A 21,377-nucleotide genomic window follows, 5' to 3' on the forward strand; every position below is an offset into this window, starting at 1 on the left:
AGGATAGTTCTTTTCTGAGAAGATCTGTGGATATTTAAAGATGGCCATGTGTTCTTTGCTCCTGTATCATTCAGCACTGGAATCCCATTGCCCTCCTCTTGAATCTGGGTTGGACTCAGTGATTGGCAGTGATTTGACCAGTTGAATGCAGTGGAAGTTGTGCCACTTGATTTCCATGTCTCGGTCAGCAGGAGCCCATCGGCTTCCTCCTTGGCCTCTGGGAATGCTCACTGCTGGAACCCAGCCACCATGCTGTCAGGAAGCCTAAGCAGCTCCGCGGAGAGGCCAACGTGCCGGGGAGCCAAGGCTGGGAGCCGCCGCTGAGGTCCCAGCTAGAGCCAGCACCAACATGCCAGTCAGGTGAAGAAGTCACCCTGGAGTGGACCCTTCAGCCCGCCGAGCCACGCCAGCTGATGCGTGTGGAGCAGAAATGCTCTGTCTCAGCAGGGCTTTCCCAAATTCCTGACTCGAAAACACTGTGAGCAAGTTGAAATTGTTGTTTTATGTCATAAGCAGCAGAGAGTAGCAATAAGGTCATAATCAGCACAGTGACAAACAGCCACAAATACAGCCCATCAAAGAGCTTTTCATTTATACTTAACTTTTCCCCAAACATACCCGCTAGTCCTACATATTTGGCCTGCTCTCAGCCCTTGAATCATGTGGTGCTTTGGAAAGAAACTGTTCACATCATAGGTCATGGTTCAAAACTGTAACAAAAGAGAAAAACAAAACAAAACAAAAACAAAACCCTATGGCTCTATTATTCTAGGATCAAATTGTGAGGAAATTAAAATGTGACACCCTGCACTGGAAAAATTCAATACACAATCTCGTGATTGCTTTAAACCCAGATTTATGGTATTAAGAAAAGTCTAGGCCTTCAAATAGATACTAGATCAGTTATTTCAGAGGAATGTTATAGACCTGTTATGGGACCACCCCATAATATAATAGGCAGAACAAGAATATCTTCCCACTTCTGACCCTTGAGGGGCTTCCCCGGTGGCTCAGACGATAAAGAATATGCCTGCAATGCAGGAGACCTGGGTTCAATCCCTGAGTCAGGAAGATCCCTTGGAGAAAGGATTGGCAAACCATTCCAGTATTCTTGCCTGGAGAATTCCATTGACTGGGGAGCCCTGGTGGACTACAGTCCACGGGGTCTCAAAAAAGTTGGACACAACGGGGCGACTAACACTTTCACTGACCCTTGAAGCCTATTACTAAGAACTGATTCATTTGTCTTATAAAGTGCAAAACACAGTGGGAAGGTTAATAAATTAATAGAACTCTCAATCATTCACAAGTTAAATCAAGGAGCAAAATTCCAGTTTGCTATGTAAGCACAGGGGAAAATGGGGTAACTGCTAGAGGAATCAGTAGACAACAGGAGGACCCCAGGCATCTGGGAGTCAGAGGAGGAAGTCTGGGAGACAAAAAGATGTAAAAAAGGGAAGTCGGGTGTGTCTGCAAACTTCTCCTCCTTTACTGGCATCTTTTAGGCAGACCGAGGTCCTGGGACTTATACGAGAACCTTTGATAACATACAGGTTTAGAGAGGGTTAAGTAAAACAGCTGAGAGTCCTCCGTTATTCTCTCCAATTATTGCCTCATCATATTCTGCTTCCTCCCCCTGTCACCTCTTTTCTGCCCCTTTCAAGTGCTCTTTAAAATTGAATTTGCTTGACCTCTTGGTGACTGTCATTCTCAGCTGAGCACGGTATTCCTGTCTCTGCTCTCCCCAGGTGGCCTCAGATGCTCCTGGCCTTATAGCTTGTCAGCTCATGATCAGAATATTTGCAGAATAGTCAAAACACCCTAAACGAGATAGTTAAACAGATTTTTCTCCTCAGGGCTTGCATGAGCTGTCTTCATACTTCTAGGGAAGCCCACATCACCAAGTCTTTGAGGACACAGAAGGTAAAATGCATAGTTATTTTTACGTAGCAGTTCAGATGAGGTATACATAGAGATATTTACATGGTTCAAATAACTTTCTCCACTGATTGTTTAATTTCCCCTTACGTCTTTTCTTCCCTGGTTTCATTTCCCCTTGTGTCTTATGTTCCCTGGCGGCTCACATGGTAAAGAGTCTGCCTTCAATGCAGGAGACCTGAGTTCAATCCCTAGGTAGGGAAGATCTCCTGGAGAAGGGCATGGCTACCCACTCCGGTATTCTTGCCTGGAGAATTCCATACACTGAGGAGCCCTGGTGGGCTATAGTCAATGGGGTCACAAAGAGTCAGACATGACTGAGTGACTAACACATACACACACACAGTATGTCTAATTAGTCACAGGGCAAAGACTATTTTGAAGAAAAAAGGGATATTTCCTCTCTTCCATGTATCTACACCATACACCTCATGGGGGGCAGGGTTCTCTCTACAAATAAGGACCTATGACATTGATGTCCATCTCTTGGAAGGAAAGGAGAGATGAAACCTAGGGCTTGAGGTTGTGTTTCTATCAAAGCCCTTGCCTTCTTTTTATTCTTGTCCAACCTTGCCTACCATGGCAGACTACCAATATCTGAGTTTTCCCCTCTGGGGCACACAGTTAGACTGATTTCCATCCTACAGCATCTGTGTGAGGCCATGTGACTGATTCCTGCCAATGGGATCCCATTCACAGAGGAGAAGTGTGTCCCTTAGAGTAATTGAACATTAGAATCAGGCTTTTCCCCTCAAATATCCTACAGACTGACTGTAAGATGACTCTTCTGAACTCTAAAGAGTCAGCTGGTTTACTGCTACTTGTACGAACAAACTGGAAACCATCAACCCTTTAGCAATGGAAACTTGGGTGTGGCATCTTCGTGATTTTACCCACGAATGGGAAAATCCACTTATAAGGGAAGGGACACATGGTCAGCTGATGGTTTTTAACATCCTGTCACAACTACATATTTAGGTGGACTGTCAATAAAAAATGAATGTGTCCTAAAAGTCCCTTGTCAGTTTTAGACCCATGTAACTTCCTTAAAAACATCACATGCCCCTTAAAAGAAGAGGCTATGCTTTTAAGCTATCTGAGAAGTGAATGTCTATAACCACTTTCAAATTTATGGGATTATAAGGTCAGGTCTTCCCATGCCCTAAAAATTGGAGTCCAACTTAAAATGGTTTTCCAGACTTAAATCATGACTGCTCTGACTGGCAAGCTCACAGCTTCCACTTTTTACATCAATTAAAATCTTCTTTTTCTCAATTTCACCCTTCTTTTACCCTTGTCTTTCTCTACACCTCAACAAAATCACCAGTTTATCAAATCACCAATTTATCCAGTGACCACTGTGGAAACTTCACTAGAGCTGCTGTATTTTACTTTAAATATCACCCACCCAGGGTGCCCCGCTGAGTGTGAGCAGATGTGTGCTTATTCTGACCGCCAGCCAGCCACTGAGCCATTGCTCCTGAGGGCATGTGTTCACCTCTGTGTTTATCACAGGAAAGGTATCTCTTTCCAGAGAGCTCTCTTAATGACAGAAAGAAATCTGTTTTGCTTTGTGCTTTAAACTGTCTGCCCCATGTGCTGGAGACACCTCTGTACAATAGTCTAGAGGCAGAGAATGGGGCTCTGTGGTGGTCTCTGCAGCCCAGAAAGCCACGTTTTTGTTTTTCTTCTCTGATAGAAGGGATCCAGGCAACTCTGTGTATCACTGAGAAGTAGATTCAGGGTAGAGCTGACAGCCTCCCAGCCCCACTTCTGTCTTGTACCACCCCTTCTCCCCATCCACCCAGGGGTCTTCCAAGCCCCTCTTGCTATAAATTGGACTGTGTCCCTCGGAAGATGTGCTGATGTCCTAATCTCCAGTATCTTGGAATCTGCCCTTGTTTGGGGACAGGGTGTTTATGGAGGTAATCAACTTAAAATGAGGTCACTGGGGTGGGCTGTAATCCAAGATGACTGGTGTCCTTATAAAAAGGGGAAAGTTGGACACAGAGACAGAGATGTTCAGGGGAAAGAAGGCCATATGATTGGGGTGATGCAGCTACAGGCGAAGAAAAACCAAGAATCGCCCTAAACACTGGAAGCCAGAGGAGGCTGGAATGGAGTCTCCTCCAGAGACATCAGAGAAAGCACAACCTTGCTTTTGGACTTTAAGCCTCCAAAACTGAGATGACACATTTCTGTTTGGTTAAGCCAACCAGTTTTTGGTTCCTTGTTAGAGCAGCCTTAGGAAACTAAAACTCCTCCCTTCCCAGCCCTTGAAACAACTGCCTTAGAGGCCAGGGTCCTCCATCATCATATACCACTCTGGCAGCATCCCAGCTGGAAATGCTTCCTGCCTGTGCCCTCCAACTACCAAAACTTGTCCATCTTATGTCCCACTTCTCCGTGGCCTTGGCCTCTGCAATGATTTAAGTACAAATGAAGTGATTACCTAGGAACCAATGTGCAGTAAAGCAGGAAGGTGCTTTAATGGTACAGGTTGTATATAACATTTCCCAGAGGTTTCTTAGGAAGAAACCTTGACACTGACATGTCTCAAACTGAAGCATGAGTTCTCTCTGAGCATTTTATATCCTGTGCTTCTCTGGAGGCTCAGAGGTTAAAGCGTCTGCCTGGAATGCAGGAGGCCCGGGTTCGATCCCTGGGTGGGGAAGATCCCCTGGAGAAGGAAATGGCAATCCACTCCAGTACTCTTCCCTGGAGAATCCCATGGAGGGAGGAAGCCTGGTAGGCTACAGTCCATGGGGTCGTAAAGAGTCGGACACGACTGAGCGACTTCGCTTTCACTTGGATTTATAAGACAATCCAAAAAAAGTATCAGTTTTCCATGTTTAAGGTCAAAACTTCTGTTTTGCTATGGTTGTTATAACTGAATGCAATTACTACAGAAGACATTATTTTTTAAAATTTATTTGTCCAACTTTACTGAGGTCTAATTGATAAATAATTGCATATATTTGAGATATACTTTGTGATGTTTTGAAATTTGATACATTATGAAATGATTGCCACAACCAAGCTAATTAATGTATGCTATAAAATTAATATATGCTATATAGTTAATATATGTTATATAGTTACCTTTATCTTTGGTGAGAGGACATTATGTTTAAATGAATTTTTCAAGCTGAAGTTTGCAAGGCACTTTTTGTTTTCCTTTAAGAATAGCCTATCTATTTCTCAATATTAACAAATAAAAGGAGTGGTCAGAGAGGAAGCTGGCTGAGGGCAGTAACGGCACTCTTCCACCTTACCACTTGCCTGTTCTGATATGCGCTGGATCTCATGTGATGCGGAGCCAATTTGCTAGCTCATCGTTAGCCATTACATGTACATATACATTTGTTTGAGGTTTTTAGAACACAAAAAAGATTGTTCACCTGTCTTTCTGCCCATTTAAACTGCCTTTCTACATTACACTCTCTTTCCCCCTCATGGAGCAAATATGCCGTGAGCTACTTTTAAAATCAATTATTCAGGGTCTTGGAGGCTGGAAGATGGAGCAGAAGTTCCCTGGAGTATTCCGAAGTAAACATCACATTATAAATGAAGAGCTCTTTATAAATAGGCCGAAGGGATGGGGAATAGAAATGTAAGTGGACGGGCTAGATTCCAACCCCCGCCTAACCTCCAGGAAAACTTTTTTCACCAGCATGAACCTGAGCACACCTGCTGGGAAAGTGCTTGGGAATCCTTGAGGGTGATGCCCCTGCCTCTGAGTCAAGTGAAAAGGGTCTCTGATGCATGCTGCATGTGAGTGTTGGAAGAATTCGCTTCTCCAGGCCTGGTTCCTCCCTCTGAGCATCATCGGCCAGGAAAGAAGACATGCTCCTCTGCCAAGGTATCACAGAGGGGAGGGCGGGCCAGAGTAGGAGGGAAAGGTGGGCTGGGTGGCCTCTGTCTAACAGGAGGCCCCCTCCAGGCTGCCTTCCCAAGGCCTGATTTCTAGCCCTCCCATGGCCTGTCTGGGGCAGAGGGCCTTAGTAGCTGCCTGGAGGAAGGTTTAGACAAGCAGGGGAGCAGGAGATGGTCTGACGGGATGAAAGCTTGACCCAAGATTTTGTTTGGAATGGAAAGATATACTAGGTTATGGTTAGATTCCTCATTACTCTGTTTTCAAAGCAGGAGGCACCTCCTATGGATCAGGCCTCCAAAAGGGCCTTCTAGGGGCCATGGGCCATTTTTGTTCTCTCTTTAGAAAATAGTTAGGTGTAGAAGCCACCTTGAAAACATCTTCTTACTGGACCTCTGGGAGTAGCAAGGATTGACCAGGTCTTGGCTGAGGAATGACAGGTTACATAATCTTTTACCAGGTACTAGAAAATCCATCTTAAACACAATTGCACAAAACCCCATAATGTTCAATTAAAATATAATACGTACACATATGCCTATACAGTTTTACATGGCACGATCTTTTCATCATGTGTGTTATGTTTTAATTAAACATTAATTAGTGGGCACAAAGTTTCAGGTAAGGAAGGTAAGTTCTAAAGGTCTGCTGTACAGAGTGACTGTCAGCAAAAAGAATACAACAAATGCTCGTGAGAATGCAGAGAAAAGGGAAGCCTTGGACACTGCGGGTGGGAGTGTAAGTTGGTGCAGCCACTATGGAAAACAGGATGGAGGTTTCTCAGGAAACTACAAATAGAACCACCACATGACCAGGCAATTTCACTTACTGGGTATATATTCAAAAAAGCCAAAAAACACTACATAATTTGAAAAAATATATGTATCCCCATGTTCACAGCAGCATCATTGATAACTGCCAAGATATGAAAGCAAACTAAGTGTCCATTAACAGATGAACAGATTAAGAAGATGTAAGATTTATATATGTGTGTGTGTGGATATATATATATTTATAAAAATATATATTTATACTCAGTATATATTTATACTCAGCAATTAAAAAGAAGGAAAGTACCTGTAGTCAAAAATAATGTTTTGTACACTTAAATATTTATTGAGAGAGTAGATATCATGTTAACTGTCCTTACCATACAAAAACAAAATTAAAATTAATAAAAAGTAAATTTTCTCCTCTACCAGATCTTCAGGCTATCTCTTCAGAGGCAACCGATTTATCCCGCCAAATATTTTCCTATTAACAAAATCATAGATGCATCAATGTATACATATGTTATTTTATGTGCATGGAAGACTATCATACCCAATATTTGAGATCTTGCTTTACTCATTTACATATGTAAGAGATCTTTTCATGCCTACACAGAACCATCTAACTCATTTTTAAAAGGAGCTATCCTCTTTATACTATGGGTACTTCAGTGAACATCTCACACATACATCTCTTATCAGGTGTGCAAATTTATCTGCCAGATTTATTTGTAGCAATAGAACTGTTAGGTCAAAGGTATATGAATTATTTATTATCATAGATATTGACAAACTGCCCTCTAAGGACGCCATGTTAATTTACATTCTCTGCCTCTCTGCACTCTTACCAGTGTTGTACATTTTCAGACTTTCTGATCTTTGTAAAATGTGTAAGTAAACAAATGTGTCTCAAGTGATTTTCCTGTTTCCAGTCTTGTTCCCTTCAGTTCACTAAACACCTTGCAGCTTGCAAGATGTTTCTCAAACGTGGATCTAATCCTATAACTCAGCTCAGGACAAAACCCTTCCATGACTCCTCATTGTCTTTGGGATAAAGTTCTGTTTCTTGGACTGGCTCACAAAATCCTTAGCATCTGGGCCGGTGCTCGGGGCCACCATCCCTCAGCCACACTAGATTACTCTGCCTTCCTCAGACAGGTCCTGCCCTTCCTCACCTCATCCAGACCTCTCCTCCGTGCTCCTCCTGTCTGAGACCTCTCTCCTTTGCCTGTCTCCCCTTCTCTGGCTCATTCCTACTCATTATTCTGGTTACACCTTTCATATGGCACCCACTAGGTTATGATGAGGTAAACCCTGGCTGCCTCCACATCCTCTAAACATCACCTTTTAAATTATGTAAAATTTGGTACATGCCAAATAACAAATACATATGTGTACATATATGTAAGTTATGAAACATAGTCAAAAATGAATACCTACGCACCTACCAACCACCTTAAGAACCAGATAGCTGCCAACACTAACATATGCTGCTTTCCTTACCACAGTGGGTGGTAATGGTCTCTATATTTATCTCTATTTTGTACCAGAGTCTCAGTTCTAGGCCCCATGGGTCTGGGTCTGACTTGGGCATAGTGATATCCCAGGGCCAAGCACAGAGCCTGACAAGTTTTATTGCAAGCCTTAATAATATTTAAAAATTGAATTCAATAATATTCAGAGGATGAGATAGTTGGATGGTATCACCCACTCAATGGACATGAGTTTGAGCAAACTCCGGGAGATGGTGAAGGACAGGGAAGCCTGGTGTGCTGCAGTCCACGCGGTCACAAAGAGTCAGACATGACTTAGCAATTGAACAACAACAACAATATCCAGAAAGAGGACTACTTTAAAAGAAAAAAAAAAAGTAACAAGGCTCCCAGAGAGCAGGTTAGTTATTAAGAACTTACTGTCAGTTCATTCTATACACTCTGGGTCATTTTTCTAAAGTTGGGTATCAGTTTGTACAGCTTAAGCTTCCTTCTCGGGCTCCTTCAGTGAGGCTAGGCTGCTGGGACATATTGTTTCTTTCTTTTCGCTTTTCTGTTGTTCATTTACATTTTCAAATTGTTTGTCATCAAGGTTGAATAGCTCTTGACTTACCAGCAGTTCACCTTAATGTTGTCATTGCAAAGTAAATGACTTTATTGCCCTTATTCTTTAAACTTGCCCTGAACTATGATTTAAAGAATCTTTGTTAATGTTTTTGAATTACAGTCTTTCCTACCCTTTACAGGTATTGAAGGTTTACTAAAAGAAGTAGAAAAAAGAGAAAAATCACTGTTCTTAGTAATTGTCAGTTCTATGTGGACATTCATTGATTTGCTCATTTGACAGATATTTGAGTGCCTATGGATGCCATGCACAGATGTATGTGAATAAAGCAGAAAAAAAAAATCACTGCTCTTGTGGAACTTACATTCTAATAAGAGGACACTGGCAAAGATAGGTAGTAATAAAAGGGAAAGTAAAGCAGGAAAAGGGGATGAGAAGGGACAAGTCTGGATGTTTCTTTAAAAGAGGAGTTCTGATGGGGTCTCCCATCAGAGATATCCATGAAGGGAAGAGAGACTTTATGGTGATATTGGGGGTGGAGGCTGAGCAGAGAGGGTTCCCTGGGCAGGTCATACTTGGCTGTGTGGGCACATTCATGCCTACTTTCTAGAATATTCCAAGCTATAATGCTGCTGTTTACATTTTATAATAGATTCTCTTACATTTGATAGAGAATAGAGCTTGTAATAAGCCCCTAAAACAAGTTTCTCTTTACTCCAAGAGAAAGCACAATGTGAAGAGGCAGCTACATTCAGCAGAAGTGGAACCAGGTAGTCAGCGGTGGTTCTTTTCTGGCAAACCTCTCACTGACAAAATGAATTCGGAAGAACTGAAGGTCCCGAAGGACTATGTTGAACAGGTTATAATGAGCCAAGCTTTGCAAAGCCCAACAGCAGCTGAGAATTGAACTGATCCTGTGGGCTGTCCCCAGGTCCCTCCTGCCCCCTTTTTATTGTTGTTGTTATCATTTCCTAGCTCTATGGCTTGAAATTTATTTTCACTGCGCTGAATCCCATAGGAATGGATTCAGTTGTAAGGAATTACCAGTGAAAATTTCATCTGTGATGGAGACCAACAAAAATAATTAATAAAACACAAAGAGCCAAAAAAAAAAAAAAAGGTTCCTAGCCCCTTCACTAAAAATGTAGCTTCACCCTTGCCTGCTTCCTGTTGACTTTGAATAAGAAGATTGCTCAGCCACCTACTTCCCCCTTAGTGAGGCTCCACAGAGAGGAGGGAGAGGGAGGTCTAATGAGATGGAGCCTATGAAAGCCCAGTACATGTACTTGCATAGAAGTTTCCTGCTGCTTTGATTATTGTGATGAGCTTGGAAGAAGTCAGGGGTACTCAGGTTTTATAAAGTAGAAAGATGTAATTCTCTTGTGTATTAGGAGTCAAGCCATTCAAAGCATATGCATATTTCTATCCCTCCGAGCAAGCAAGGACATGTTAGACCAAACACTCTGTGGGGTGATCTAAGCAGAAAGAACAACTCAAAGGAGTTGTCTCCGTGGTGGTGGGGTTGGGGGTGGGGGCGCTCCTTAAAGACAACGGTTGTCCAGGGCTTGGCATCAAGTGGCCCGAAGGAGGCATCTTAGAAAGAAAGGGAGGATTTCCACACAGGATGGGTGGAGAGGAAGGGAGGGGCGCCGCTTGGTGGGAAACAAAACAAACAGATTCAGTACAATTTGCACAATAAAAGGAAGAACAGAGGATCTACTGTGCCAGTTAGAGGACAAACAAAGTGTGCACCCTGGCAAATTGGCAGATGGAATGAATTGGATGAGAAACAGTCCATCAGGAAGGACTATTAGTGAAAAGAACCACAAGTGTGGCTAGCCTCCAGCTTCAGGGGTTCTAGGATTCTCTGGGTTTGGTTAAGGTGGATGAAAACTACCTCCTGGCTATGCTCACAGTCATGTCTGCAAAATTAGAATTGGGGCGATGGGAAAAACCTGAAGGGAGATAAACTGCTGCTCATATTCTGTCCACTCATTATGTGCTGCTTCAGTTCAGCTCCACCCTGTGGAAAGCCACCACCTTGGAGTAAGATGCAGGTGTTTTTCACTCAATCAGTCATTAAAGTGCTCTCACAAAGGAACCATCTGCTAACAAGATGCATTTGAAGCGATGGTAGGAGACAACCGACTATTAAATAGTGGAATGAAGTGAACTTTAAGCTCATTTTCAAGGTTTCAGGAGAATAAGCAAAACAGAATTCCTCTAAAGACTTTAGCAGTACCTCTCTCTCCTGCTTTGCGATATTTATTAAAATCTAGTGAAACATGCTATATTTTAAATGGATAACCAACAAGGACCTACTGTATAGCACAGAGAACACTGCTCAGTGTTATGTGGCAGCCTGGATGGAGATGAGTTTGGGGGCGAATGGAGACATGTGTATTTATGCTGAGTCCCTTTGCTCTACACTGGAAACCATCACAACATTGTTAATCGGCTTTACTCCAATATGAAATAAAAAGTTAAAAAAGAAACTAGTGAGACAATTTTGCACGGCTATAGATTCTCCAATCAAATTCCCCCTGGGTTATTATTCAGATAGACTCAGAGAGAGAATCCTACTGATGATAATGACCATGATAATAAAAGTAATTTTCATCATCTGCATAGGCCATTATGGTTCATACACTGCTTTCACTTACATGGTCATATTTAATCTCCATGAGAACACTCAGTATTACGTGTCCCTGCTTTATAGATGAGAAGGTTGGCCCAGGTTCATGCTGCCAGAATTAGTAGATGGTAGAGGTCAGAAGAACAGAACTGTTAGGTATGTGCTAGACTGTATCTTTCATCCTCCTCTGCTTTCCTCTGCCATGTGGGAAAGAACACTGAGCCCTGGCATTGACCCTCATTCTCTCTCCATACAGAGTGCCACTAACTTATAGTTCCCACGTGTCAGAACTTCTTTATGACCCACGGAGATTGGAAAACAAAGACATGGCTCACGCAGGTATAGGGAGAGTTGAGCAACCAAGGGCCTCGTCACCAGCCTCAATAAGCCAGAGTGGAAAAGGACCTGTGGACTGCAAAGGTCAGCTTCCCAGGAGCTGGGCCCTTGTTCCCAGTGCAGAGTTACATGTCAGCTCTGTGTCCTGTGCTTCCTTCAGCAACCCCCTCCTTGTCTGTTGCCAGAACCCAAAACCCTTTGAACCCAAGCTTGTCAAAGTATCCATCAGAATGTCCTGGAAGATGTTATGAGGCACATCTGAGATGTGGACGGGGTGATGGAAGCATTCTGTGATCAGATGAGCCTGGGAAATGCTCCTGAACATTTACATGCACATTAGTTATATTAAAGTTTCTGGGAAATCCCACAGTAAAGAACTACTTAATTTTTATTTATTTCTGTGGCTCTGAACCTCTTTTCTTTCTTCTAACCCCTACTAATGTCTAGTGGAGTATTTCTTTACCCATTACCGAGTTCTGTGATTATGCAACACTCCAATACATACCCCAGCACAGAATGTTCTGGAAATGCAGAGCTCCCTGTATACAACTCAGTATGCAGCTTACAATTGTTGAAAATTTCGAGGCATTTTGTACATCTGTAGAGGGCAAGGTGTACTATGCACATAAAAGAATGAAACTATGATCAATTAAACAACCTGTTCATTTGATAATGTTATAGATCAATGGTTCTCACCTTTTGTTGCAATTAGAATCACCAGGAACCTTAAAAGTTTTGATGACCAGGCTGTTGTTGTTTAGTAGCTCAGTCGTGTCTGACTCTTTGCAACCCCATGGACTGTAGCCCGCCAGGCTCATCTGTACATGGGATTTCCCAGGCAAAAATACTGGAGTGGGTTGCTATTTCCTTCTCTAGGGGATCTCCCCAACACAGGGATCAAACTGCGCCTCCTGCATTGGCAGGTGGATTCTTTACTGCTGAGCCACCAGAGAAGCTGGTGAGGCTCTACCCAGACCCATTAAGTCAGAAGCTGTAGGGGTGTAACCAAGGCATTAGTATCTACAAAGTGTTCTGGGTGATTTCAGTGTACAAAGTTGGGAACCAGAGGAAGAAATGATTATCCTAAAGCAGAGACCAGATATGGGGCTGACAAGAGCTTCTGGGCACTTACACGGGCCACTTGAAAACTGTCCATGAGTTTATGAAATGTCTCCCCTCCCGGAAAGAATAAGACAAGTGCTACAGTCTTGGCTTATCATGCTACAGTTTGAATCAGTAAACATGTGTTCCTAATACGCCTGATTGGTTTAATTATACACAAATATGTGTGGTTTATTTTATATTGCAGAAAGCTGCAGATGTGAGGTTTTAATTATCACATCATATTTTTAGTTCAAGATGGATAGTTCAAATACAGGTTGTAAGGAAAGACACTGAAGAGTAGGCTTGGAAAATGAGATTTGGGGGGTGTGCAACACAATTGGCTTCTGAACCCACTATTGAATTCAGAATACTGAATGCTCTGTGGGAAATACCTCCCTTCAAAAACTACTTGCCTAAATACATAGATCATGAATGCACTCTAATAGTGGTTGAGAGCTAAAACTCAGGGTTTTTTTTTTTTATCATTCCAAAGAGTTATGAGAAAAGAGGAGACACTTAGGAAGGGATGGGGGGTCAAGAAATTTTTAGAGCATAGAACTCTCAAGAAACGGTAGACTTTAGTGAGGTCAAATAGTGCGTTTTGAGTGGTCAGGAATAAAATAAAAATAATAGTAGACAGACTTTCCTACAGGTCAGTTTGTACTGTACATGTGTAAGGTGTCTCTCCATTTAATCCTCGCTTACTAGGGAGGTACTGTGACTATGCCCTTTTCCTGATGAGGAAGCTGGGGAGACTGAAAGAGTTGATGCTTCCCAGCTGCTCGACACCAGAGCTGGCACATGGCAAACACCTAGTGGTGGTAGCTCCTGATGTTCAGATGGTCGAATCATAGAAAAGAGTTGGAAGAGGCTTTAGAGACCATTAGTGGGACTCATTTTGTTTCTTAAAAAGAAACTACACAAATAGAACTGTAACAGGAGGGGAGTTCAATATTTGGGGCCTGCTTTTGATTCCAGCGATTCAGGTGAAGCAAGAAGAAATGGACCTTTGACTTGATCTAGGAAAAGATTTCTGTAACTGATAACAAAATCTAAGTGCTGCTTTTAAATGTGGTGTCATATAAGCTATATTGCTTCATCTTTGTCATGTTCCTGCAGTTGAGGCACAATGGGGGAAGTCACAGGGGCAGCGAGGGAACTACAGTCACTTGGATCAAACTTCCAGGTGTTTCAGCCTTTCTGTGAATCAAGGTAACGGCTCTGATGAACTCACTTTCCCTCTAAACAACAACGGAGAAGGCAGTGGCACCCCACTCCAGTACTCTTGCCTGGAAAATCCCATGGACGGAGGAGCCTGGTAGGCTGCAGTCCATGGGGTTGCGAAGAGTTGGACACAACTGAGCGACTTCACTTTCACTTTTCACCTTCATGCATTCGAGAAGGAAATGGCAACCCACTCCAGCGTTCTTGTCTGGAGAATCCCAGGGACGGCAGAGCCTGGTGGGCTGCCATCTATGGGGTTGCACAGAGTCGGACACAACTGAAGCAACTTAGCAGCAGCAGCAGCTAAACAACAATAATATGTTTAAAAATTCTGAATACACTATTTTCAAAAATGTAAAAATAAGCCATCTTTAAGCAAACTCTCCACAGAAAGATAATACCTGAGAAATGGGGTTTAGCAAACATTTTTCTATAAGGGGCTAGAGAGTAATATTTTTAGACTTCGTGAGACATATACTTTCTGTTCCAGCTACTCAACTCTGCCATTATAATGTGAAAGCAGCAATAGGCAATATGTAAATGAATGATTGTAGCTATATTTCAATAAAACTTTATTTTGAAGATATTTATTTCCTTATTATTTATTTGGCTCTGCAGGACGTTAGTTGCGGCATGTAGGATCTAGTTTCCTGATCAGGGATTGAACCTGGGACCCTGCATTGGAGTCTACGCCACTGGACCACCAGGGAAGTCCCCCAGTAAAACTTTATTTACATAACCAGTTGGTGGGCTGGGCTTGGCCGATGGTTTGCTGATCCCTGCCTTAGAATACGGAGAAGGCAATGGCACCCCACTCCAGTACTCTTGCCTGGAAGATCCCATGGATGGAGGAGCCTGGTAGGCTGCAGTCCATGGGGTTGCTAAGAGTCAGACATGACTGAGTGACTTCACTTTCACTTTCACTTTCACTTTCATGCATTGGAGAAGGAAATGGCAACCCACTCCAGTGTTCTTGCCTGGAGAATCCCAGAGATAGGGGAGCCTGGTGGGCTGCCATCTATGGGGTTGCACAGAGTTGGACACGACTGAAGTGACTTAGCAGCCTTAGAATAAGCCTTGCAAATTCCATCGCCTACAGTAAATCCGGTTGTGGGGTCCCTGACAAATTAGTAGGCACATTTTCCACTCAGCCCTGGCTGAGGGTGGTCACACAGATGTGCACGCAGCACGGCCAGATCCTTCTGCTTTTTCAAAACAGCTGGAAACGTGTATTTTCATGTGAGAGTTTCCGATTTTTTTAAATGTGGCGATTCATTCAGACAACCACCACCCTGGGTACCCAGCGGAGCCACTTGGCAGACTGCGTCTGGCAATGTCACACAGCTTGTGCTCAGAGCAATTTTTAAAATTAACCAATGTGCTCAAGATAACAGATGTGGATATTTCTACCATTATCCTTTTGTCTGTTTTGATCGAATAAGTTTGACATGTAACATCATATAAGTGTAAGGTATACAGGCTGTTACTTTAATACACTTATATGTTGTAATATGATTGCCAGCATCTTGATTTTTGCCACATTACATAATGATAGTACTCTACTATTATCTCTATTCATTACCCTATGAGTTAGATCTCTATGGCTTATTTACTACTTGTTATCATTATCCTTCTTAATATAAGAAGACTCTTAACAGAGCACTGATCAGTGACAGTTCTTTATGTATATTAGTTTATGAATTCTCACAATCACCCATTCAGCTTAGGCTGTGAGAGGGTAAGTAGCTTGCCCAAGGTCACACAGCTAACAGATGGCACAGCTGGAATTTGAATGTGGCAGCATGAAGGCGGCATGGCGTCTATGCATGAGACTACTGTGCTATCCCTGCCTCCCTTCGGGGGCTACTGCTCTCTTTTCACCTGGAACTAAGCTTCAGCAACAGTGATAGAAGGAGAGAGAAAGACTCTTATTCTCTCTCTTCTACCTGGACTCAGGGTTCAAGGTCTTCCCTTCCAAGTCAACTTATGCTTTCTGTTCTGGGGACTTGTGGCTCTGGGGAAATGTCATGTCTGAGACGCCTTCCTTGGTGGCCTCAGCGGCATGCACCCAGCAAGTGTCAACTCAGAAGTTTGGGTCCCGTTTGTATTTTATTAATATTATAATTATTTTTCTGTAAAGTAAATCTTTTTCTGCTCTGGTATTTGCATTAATTCACCATACAATATTTGGTTTAGTTATTCACCTTGCTTTTCTAATTTCTCTTAGTAAGCTCCAAGCAAATGACTTCAGACATGTATGGAAAGATTTTTTTCCTTAAAGTCATAGTACTGAATTTAGGGAAAGGAAAGAGATGAAAATTGCTTTGATAAGACAGTAAGAATTCATATTTAACTTTGATGAGTGGAATGCACACTGCTTTTGAGAGAGAGGTGTAAATTTATCTGTTCTCTAGGAAACTTAAAAGAAATTGTATCATTTTTCTGAAATGCAACTACAAGTTTTACTGTTGATTTTTGAAAATGCTCGGTAATTTCAACTGCAACAGAAATGCAGAAGGCAAAATAAAATATAGTCCCCCTTTTTAAAAAATGCAAATACCTCTGTGAGGCCAGTGGAGCGATCAGTCATACATAATTCAGTGTGATATACTTGATTCAGCAAGGCTTCCCTTCTAAAGCCCAGGGAAGCCAGATTCTACTGGGAAAGGAGAATAGACAGTTTTGGAATTCCGGGGTCATGTGAGGCTTATGGCAAGCAGGGAGTGTGGTTTTACGATAAAAACAGGGTTTTCCTGGAACTGTCCCAGTTTTAAAACTGAAAGTCCCGTGTCGCAGCAACCCTCTCAGTCCTGGGCAAACTGGGACACACTGGTGACCCTAAAATGTGATTTCCTCCCTAGCCGTGTGATCCCACGCCCTCCTCTCCTCACAGCTAAGCCTTCCTCACCTCAACTTGCAGGTGTGGCCCCCAGGCTCTAAATAGCCTCCTTCATTGTTCTCTAGATTTCCCTGGTCACAAGGATCACCGGGATGCTTCTAAAAACACAGATTGCCAAGCTGCGCTTGCTTGAGGTAGGCCTTGGGAATCCATGAGTTCACCAAGAACGCAGGGGAGAAGTTTGGCAGACAAGCCCTGGGTAGCCCAAATTCAGGGGCGATTCAAGGACTTCTGGTCCAATAACCAGGAGACTCAGCAGTGATGCCTAAGTTCTGTGGCCTGACTTAGACTGTGGCCCACTGCGAGCATCTAGGTTTCCAGAAGACTGTGCACTCACAAAGATCAGGGACTGTCTGAATCCTTTGTTCAGAGGCTGACCTTTCCCATCAGCAGACAGAGGTCTCTGTGCCTTCCTGCCTTTCTGAATGTCTTAAAGAGCTTGTTCTGGTTAGTTTAGTCCACTTTTCTGACTCTGTACTCTGGCATCACCTGCCCGCCCAGAAGGTGACCTCTTGCCTGTCACCAGCTTCTGTAGCATAACGTCCACCTCTACCTGCAGGAGCAACCCCTCCCCTGCGAGTCCTCACTGTCCTGGCCTCATCCAGTTTCTCCCACAGACTGCATTTAACCCTTTTCTGTCCAGATGTTTTAAGGGATTCAACAGCATAAGAAGAATGCAAAAGGCAGGGATACTTCTGAAGCAGAGGTGGTGGGGGGGGCGGTGAGCCCCTGAACTGATTGCTGAGGTTGAATTCCAGTTGTGTGACCTTGGGCCTCAGTTCTTCATCTGTAAAATGGGGTCACTAGCAGTGCTGTATGATGTCATCACATCGTTGGCAGGGTTCAATGACAAGATATCTGTAAAGCCATTAGCACTGTTGCTGACACATACAGAACTCTCTGTAAATGTTAACTGTCACCCTCGATGTTATTATCCTCGATGCTATCACCACAATAATTGTTGCAATGATTATTTTCACCAGGAAGTAGGCGAAAGGCACAGAAGATAAGGTAAGGTAGGAAGAAGTCCTTTATCCTTCTAAAGAATTGTCAAGGGCTTCCTCTGTACCTTGGAATTTTAAAGACACACTCTCCCTCTTCTGCATCTCCAACCAACTCATCAACACAAAAGGTTATCGTCATGTTTTAACATAAACATCAGGATCTATGATCTTCCATTCAGTGGCAAGGAGTTAATACCCAAGCCCTTCTAGAAAATTCTGGCTATATTATTATTATTATACATTTGACCTCTTCTTAGAGGACCAAGAATTGGATCTAAGATTATTAGGTTCAGTAAAGATATATTGGACGTATGAAAGCTTTGATGGCCTGCTCTATGAATGTGGCCCTCTTTTGTACTATAAAATCCCAGCACCCAAATCACATTTGAGATTTAAGGATATAACAGCTGCTACCCAACCACCAAATATATCATGTTTTGCCCCAAGTCAGCGCATTGGAGTACTCTTCAAAGGGAAATACATTTACATGAATCAATTTTATCTTTCCTATCAAAGAAAGCCAATCAGATTATTTCAGCCCAGGGAATCTATTATTAGAGGAATAATTTTGCCTTCTTGCCCTTGCTCATTGATGAGCAAGATTCATCTTATTTATAATACTCACATGAAAGGCAAGACCCCCAGCAGATGAAAGAAAGCCAGTTGCCTCAGCAGAACACTTCAGAAGCACACTCTCATGAGCTGACAATGGGGCTGGTTTTCCAAGGTCTCTCCAGATGGAAGTGCTGGAGCAGAGGAGGGTCAATTGCACTGTTAATTCAAGAACTGCTGAGTGCTCCAAAGTGTGGTTTTAGCCATACACATTCTCGACCCTTGGACTTTTGCATTGCTGAGATCTGCATCAACAGCTCGTGCTTTCCAGGGGTGGGAGAAGCATTCTGATAACAAGCTTTACAGGCTTCCCATCACAGCCAGCGTAGCACAGGTACTATGAATTCAGAAGGTCTGGACCAAATATGCCTCCTGACATACCAGTAAACAAAGGAACCTGTGGCCATCAAGCCACCAGCCACTGCAGCCCCCACCTGTGCACCCTGAGGATTCAGGATGGAAAAAAATCCAGGAAACTGGCCCTAAATAGTGAAGGTGCCTAACAAAGGAATCATTTCGATGTGCCCAGGCTACTGCATCTTCCTACATATCATCTTGAGATATCTGATTTCTTTAACAGTAATCTTCTGATGTTCTGGCTACCTGGTTTTTGCTGCAAAACTCCAAGTATCCTGACTTCTCCCTTACCTCTTTGGAGCAGTCCCTTGGAGCTATCTGAGAGGCTACCTTCTGGGCGCAAGTCCTCAGAAAGGCCACTGAATAAAAGGTAATTCTCAATTTTTAGGTTGTGCGTATTTTTTCAGTCAACAGAGAGATGGGGCCCACTCACGGTGGGACTGATGTTCTTTGAACCTGTAAGGTAAGTAAAGGAGGTGCCCTGAGAGCCCCCTCGAGTCCCACATCTCAGACTTCTCACTGAAATGCAGATGACGTCATTTCAGTCAGAGATGCACTTTTCCAAGGGAGAAGTTAGTGCCTCTCAGAGTCAGTCCATACTCCATTAGTAATAAAGCATGTGGGTGACCACCATGCGACTGTGTGCCCTCGACCTTGTTCCACGGTGCAGGAATGAAGAGGTGCTGCTTCTGGGCAGTGGACTGAGGCTCGGGGTGGGGGTGCGGTGGCCCAGCTGCCCCAAGACTCTTTGAAAAGCTCACTCTCATGGGTGTCAACTGGGCACGTGTCTATTCAGACCATTTCCTCTCTGGTCTCCTCTTCCTTGGCCGTCCTGTTAGACACCATCATGCTTAACACTTTAGTAGGTAAGTTACGTCAGGGCAGCACCCGTAGCTAGAACCCTAGACCCCTTGAGAGCAGAGGCTGTGTGCTGTTCCTCTTTGTGTCTCTCACAGCTCCTGTAACCCCAGTGGCTGAAGAAGATGAAGGTGATGACGTTGAGGATGGTGAAACCGTGGGTAATCATTAGTTAAATCCATTTCACCTATAACTTGCCTTCACTAATGAAGATTGCTTTAATTATTGCCACTGAAGACTTGCATGTCCTCCGAGCAGCACATAGCTTTAACGGTGAGGTGGTCTTCCAAGGTGTTTTCCAGGAGCTTGAGAGTCAGTTGTGTCTAGTTTGAGCCAAGCTGGTTAAGACTGGAGAGGACCATGCCCCTTCAACTGGGCACATGCGAGTGTCCACTCAGAGATCTTTTGAACATGGGGAACCCTGTAGCTTATTACACCTGTGCAGAACAATCACTGCACTTCCTTCAATCCCCTTCCACACGCTCCTCCTGTCCCCAGGCCTCTGTTGGGACCGTCATTCTTTTTCATTCTTTATCCCATAAAGGCCCCTCGCCCTGTTCCTTTGGGGAGGTGGATTGGAGGTTTGTTCTCACCTCTCTCTGCTGAATGCTTTGCATATACATGTTCTCTTTGGCTCAAACCTCAGTGTCTCAGGGTTTTGGCTTGCTGCACACCAGGCCACAAGTGATCCTGGTTCGGTAACAACAGTGTTGATGAAGACGTGCTAGCAGCAAGGGTAACTAGCATCCATGGACTGCCGAAGCCAGGGCAAAGCCCTTTTCATGGGTCTCCGCACTTCATTCTCCCAGGAACCCATTGAGGTACAGATGAATAAACTGAGGCTGGTAAAGGATAAACAGGGTTAAGGTTACAGTACTGGGTTGCATAATGTCCTCCAAAATTCATGCCCATCTGGAATCTGTGAATAGGACCTTATTTGGAAATAAGGTCTTTGAAGAATCCATTAATTCAGTTGTAATGAGGTTGTAGGGGAGGAAAACATGGCTTTCCGTTGACCCTCCTAAGTTCTCAGCTGGGGCTCCTGTAATCAAAGACAGATTCACAAGAGAATCAATCAACAGAAGCTTATTATCATGCATACCTTCTGTATACATGGGAGACACCCACAGAAAAGAGATTAACTCTCAGAGGTGGCTTAGAATTTGACGTTAAATAAATAGGATCAGGAAGACCCTCTGGAGGAGGGCATGGCAACTCACACCAGTATTCTTGCCTGGAGGATCCCACGGACAGAGGAAGCTGACCCATGGGGTTGCACAGAGTCGTACATGACTGAAGCAATTTAGCATGCAGGCAGCACCACCTTTGATCAAGGACAAGGAGTTGTGGAGGAGGCTGGTTATAGGAAGGTAACCAAGAAAAAATTTAAGGTGAGCCTTAAATGCAGTGGCTGTTGTCTTTACAAAAGGAGGGAAATTTGCACACGCCCAGGGGATACACTCAGGGAAGACATGCCATGTGAAAATGGAAACAGACTGGAACTCTGCTGCCAAAGCTGAGCAATGCCAGGGACTACTGGCAACCACAGGAAGTGCCGACTGGAAAAAAATGCACAACCTAAAAGCTGAGATTTATTTTTTATTTGGTGGACAAAACTGAGGACAGAAATGCAGAACACAGCCTCTCAGATAGCTCTAAGAGACTGCTCTGAAGAGGTAAGGGAGGGGCCAGCATAGTCTTTGCAACA

The sequence above is a fragment of the Oryx dammah genome, unplaced genomic scaffold (genome assembly GCF_014754425.2).
Source record: "Oryx dammah isolate SB20612 unplaced genomic scaffold, SCBI_Odam_1.1 HiC_scaffold_11, whole genome shotgun sequence".
Classification (NCBI taxonomy): domain Eukaryota; kingdom Metazoa; phylum Chordata; class Mammalia; order Artiodactyla; family Bovidae; genus Oryx; species Oryx dammah.